Here is a 5229-nt window from a genome sequence, read left to right on the forward strand (position 1 = left end):
GCCGAGAGGTTGTCATTGCTCTCCCCTCCAACGGCGGTGAAAGGGGGGGGGGGCCTCTCTGCTTGAACATATGTTCTCCAGAGCCAGCCCAATCCCCACACATTCTGGATAACCCTGATATCTCCCAGATCCCCGGCTGGGGACTGGGAAGGATAAACACCCAATGTGTGAGCCAAGGTCTCCCTACACCTGAAATTTAATAAAGTTGTGGCCAATTTTAATCCCATAGCACATTGTACTGAGTCATTATTCCGCTCGGGGGTCGCCTGGGGGTTGGGGGGACTCCGCCTGTCCACATAAAGGGCCTTCTCTGCTGTGGCTCCCTGTCTGCAGAATGCTCTCCCCAGGGAAGTTTGCCGGGCGCCTTCATTATACACCTTTAGGCGCCAGGCAAAAACGTTCCTTTTTAACCACGCCTTTGGTTGATCTGATTGACATCCTATACCCTTTTAAAATGTGGCTCTTTGGGGGGGGCGGGTTATTGGGTTGTTGTTTTTATTTTGATTATATATACTGTGGTTTTTATGTTGATCTTTTCTGTGAACCGCGCTCAGACCTCCGGGTATAGGGCAGTATATAAATTCAATTAATAATAATAATACAGGTGGCATTTATACAATACTGTTTATACAAGGTGGTCTTGAAAATAGGAATGGGAGGTATCGGATAGGGATGTCATTTTTGTCCCAGTCTTTTGCGTCCCAGTCACGGGGATCTGACTCTCCCAGTGTCCTATCAATAGGAATCAATAGCAGAAGCACCAATTTGAGCCTCGTCTGAATCTGCCAGACCCGAATTTCACCCCTAACTTCAAAGCTAATTGCACTCACAAAACTTCATTAAGCTGACACGTCCTTCTGTGTGGATCAAAACTCTGCTGCCTTTGTTATTTAGAGGCCGGCCCTTGAGCAAGTTAGTATTGATCTGAAGTCGGACCAGGCTCCCAAATCAGCTGAAATTCATCAAATACACAGAAGCTCGAAGGAGTTTGACTTCTATTGATTGCAACACAAGCACCAAAGCCAAAGCATCCGGTTTGCTTTTCTGCCCCCTTCCCCCTGAATTTTTCTCAAGGGTTGCTAATCAGAAGCCGTACGGGCAAGCTGAGCTGAAATCTGTGTTTCTTCTCTCGTCAGAGAAAAAGGAAATCAATAGAACTCAGGCTAATAAGACCATGCACAGGACGATGTTGTTTTTAATGAGCTCTCTCTTGCACACACAAACACACACATCTTGTGAGACAAGACAACATCTCCCTAGCTGCTGCTTTCAGTATTGCTAGTATCCCATTTACAGTCAAAACGCCTGACTTGAGCACTTCAGCTTTCAATAAAGGAGGCCCCCCAAGACCACAAATATTCATTCTTGGGCATTAAACCAGCCTCCTAAGTGGGGTGTTCAAAGAACATTGCTAGCTTTATATACTGGACAGTGGTAGGATACCTCTGGTCCAGGGTCCTAATTTGGTCCATGAGGCAATTTCCCTTAACACCAAACCCACCTGACTCACAAATGATGTTATATGTGATGTCAGGCATCCTGCAAAAGAAGAATCAGGAGCTTCAAGTGCACTCATGAATGTTTATTTGCAAGTAATTGTTGCTAACAGCACCGATCAAGCATGCCCCCTCCTTTTTTGTATTCTACTGACCTAAGGCAGCTGCCTCACTTTGTTTAATGGTAGGACTGGCCCTAAAATGCAGATCTTTCAGAGGATTTTGATGAATGTGAAAGTGGGGGGCATTGCAATTATTATTGCTTTTGAACCATTCATGTTGAAACAAATGATTCATATTTTTTAGGATGTACTGCTAATCTGTCATGGCTCAGCAAGGATCTGTCCCAGGTGGTTGAGTTTGGGGGCAGAAGGGCTAGGTAGCTTGCTGTTGATCCAAATCAGGCAGAGCCAGGTTGGTGCTTCAAGGGTCAAGTTCAAAGGCAGTAAAAGAGGGTCAAAAGGGACAGAGGTGTACAATCCAAACCAATCGGGGACAAGATCTCAGGTTGCAACTGAGGAGAGGGAGCCGGGCCTTGAGATAAGTTGCTCAGTTTTTGTGTTTCTGAGTGTCTCGGTAAGACAGAACACCAATTAATCAAAAAGAGGCATTCGCCTATCCTTAATTAACGCATACATCTAAGACGATGTACCTCATTTACAGGCAAAGGTCTTCTAAGCCCTAAACTCATAGATGTTGAGAAAGCATATAGCTTCCCCCAAAGCACTTACACAGCTCAGGATGAAGAACCAGAATCCAGATGAGCTCAGGCACTAATGGTTGGGGTCATTAGCATAGCCAGTATTGATGTCCCAGCACCCTTATTCACTGAACTAAAATGGAATTTGCCTTACAGATATACACGTTGAACATTAACCAGCACTTGTTCTGCAGCATCAGAACAAAACCTTGTACGTATCACCGAGAAAGGGACCGGCTCATACATTCACTGCTGCATTGTGACAAACACACTGCTGTTCAGTGGTAATAGTGAAAGAGGGGAGCACAACTGTAAAAAGTCCTATTTCTTTCTGCTTTGTGTTTATGACTCAACAGAATATGAACTGGAAGCTGCTTTGCGGGGCACCACAAAGGATTCTCCCAAGCTTTTAAGAGGATGGGTCACCCATGCTGCAATCACAGGCACCAATGTGCCTGCTAGTAGTACCTCTTATGGTGCCAGGAAATGTCTCAGTAAATATCCCCTCAAAAATCCACAATGCAAGGACTGCCTACATGGAATATGCCCCCTGAAGCATGCCCACATTTCACTGGATGCCAGTTCTGAACAGAGGAAGGGTGCAAACAGCTTCCTTCTGTGTGTGAGCATAGCAGTGGGTGATGTAGGTGCGTTTCCCCATTCATGGGGGGGGGGGAGTGGCTGGGGGGCATTTTATAATCCTATATCTTTCTGCTCCTTTAAATGTATCCTTACAAAAAATCCTGTGAGGCAGGTTAGAGTGAGATGGTGACTGGGCCCAGGGTCACCCAGTGAGCTTCATCAGAAGTGGCACTTTAGGCATGCCTATAGGTTCATAGGCGGGACGCGGGTGGCACTGTGGGTAAAACCTCAGCGCCTAGGGCTTGCCGATCGCATGGTCAGCGGTTTGAATCCCCGCGGCGGGGTGAGCTCCCGTTGTTCGGTCCCAGCTCCTGCCCACCTAGCAGTTCGAAAGCACTCTTAAGTGCAAGTAGATAAATAGGGACCGCTTTCTAGCGGGAAGGTAAACGGCGTTTCCGTGTGCTGCGCTGGAGCTGGCTCGCCAGAGCAGCTTCGTCACGCTGGCCACGTGACCCGGAAGTGTCTCCGGACAGCACTGGCCCCCGGCCTCTTAAGTGAGATGGGCGCACAACCCTAGAGTCGGACACGACTGGCCCGTACGGGCAGGGGTACCTTTACCTTTATAGGTTCATAGTAGTTTAATTATTAAAAAACAAGTGGGACTTGCAACAAAATGTTGCTATGCAGAGTATTCCTGTTCAGGGTTCCAGTAAGCCAGTAACCCTTTTCTAGGATACTCCATTCCCACACACCACAACAGTCAATGAGCCCAGCCCTAACCCTTTGGGCTTCCCCCAAATTATTTTTGTATTTCTGCAAACTATGCTGCATTCCCATTCCTCCTTGTGTGGATGGCTTATGCTACAAAAAGGATTCACTCAGAGAATGAGTTCACTATTAGTTGTTGTTTAATCGTTTAGTCGTGTCTGACTCTTCGTGATCCCATGGACCAGAGCACGCCAGGCACTCCTGTCTTCCACTGCCTCCCACAGTTTGGTCAGACTCATGTTTGTGGCTTCGAGAACACTGTCCAACCATCTCGTCCTCTGTCGTGCCCTTCTCCCTTGTGCCCTCCATCTTTCATCAGGGTCTTTTCCAGGGAGTCTTCTCTTCTCATGTTGTGGCCAAAGTATTGGAGCCTCAGCTTCACGACCTGTCCTTCCAGTGAGCACTCAGGGCTGATTTCCTTAAGAATGGATGTGTTTGATCTTCTTGCAGTCCATGGGACTCTCAAGAGCCTCCTCCAGCACCATAATTCAAAAGCATCAATTCTTCGGCCATAAAATAAAGACACATTTCCTATTTTCTACCGATGGTTCTGGAAAGGAGTTGGTTACCATCTAAATACCTTTTCAATAAAATTGTGTATCCTTTTGATATCGCACACAAAAACACCTCCCTGATGCTGTTGATTAAGTGGGCAAAGGCTTTAGCGCCCTCTAGTGGCTCACATAAAGGATAGACACTCAAGGTCTTCAACAATTATCTCAACTGCTGCCTATCATTATAGCAGTAGTTTTCAACTGTGACCCAGCAGACATTTCTAAAGAGAAGATCGGTAATTAGGGATGGGCATGGAGGCACATGCTTGTCATCTCTGACTGATCCACCTGTGCAATTTGTGGCCAGTGGGGTGTACTTGGTATGTTCTGGGCCCACGGCCTAAATGGATTTAGTCTGCACCCTAGGACATGCTATTAGATTTCATACAATGTGCTGAGGTTCCATAGCAAACATGCAGAGATTTTCGGCAAATGAAGGAAAGAGATCCCCAGAAACTGAACCTATTGAATCAGCCTTGCCACAAGTCAGGGCATTGGTATACCGCACTCAGCCAGGGTTTCAGACAATGATCATTCCCACCTTTTACTTCCTATAGTCTTCTCAATTGAAGTTACTGGGGCTTGAAATTGGAAACCTTGTGCATGCAAGTTTGTAAAACTTCATTGTAGGCTTCTTTATATACCAACACTTGAAGGAATTTTTCTTGGCTCATGTAAAGATGAAAAGGAATACTATGCAGAAGTTGAGAAGGGATGCCATCACAGTCTGGCTAAAGGAGGAAACTGTGAGGAAACCAGCCAGACCAGCAACAATAGGATGGCAGAACAAGCTTGGTTCCTAGAAAGCAACAAGGGAATCTTCTGAAGCTGCAGCTGTCAATGATTCAGTCCTCACATTAACAAGGGGAAACAATCTGAAGCAGCCTCATCAGTATGATTATATCTGAATATAGCATTATTACTATTCATAACCTGATTCATCATTTTTAAAGCTTTACATTTAGCCGGCATATATAGGATTTCGCAAGTAATCTCCCATTCAGGCATGAACCAGAGCCATACCAGCTTACACTTTAGCAACATGGCTGCATGTGTATAACCTTCAGACAATGCCTGGGGGGTCAGTAATAGTTGCTGTAACCCAAAAGAAGAGAAGAGAAGCCCATCA

This window comes from Podarcis tiliguerta (genome assembly GCF_965153285.1).
Source record: "Podarcis tiliguerta genome assembly, chromosome: 8".
In the NCBI taxonomy this organism is placed as follows: domain Eukaryota; kingdom Metazoa; phylum Chordata; class Lepidosauria; order Squamata; family Lacertidae; genus Podarcis; species Podarcis tiliguerta.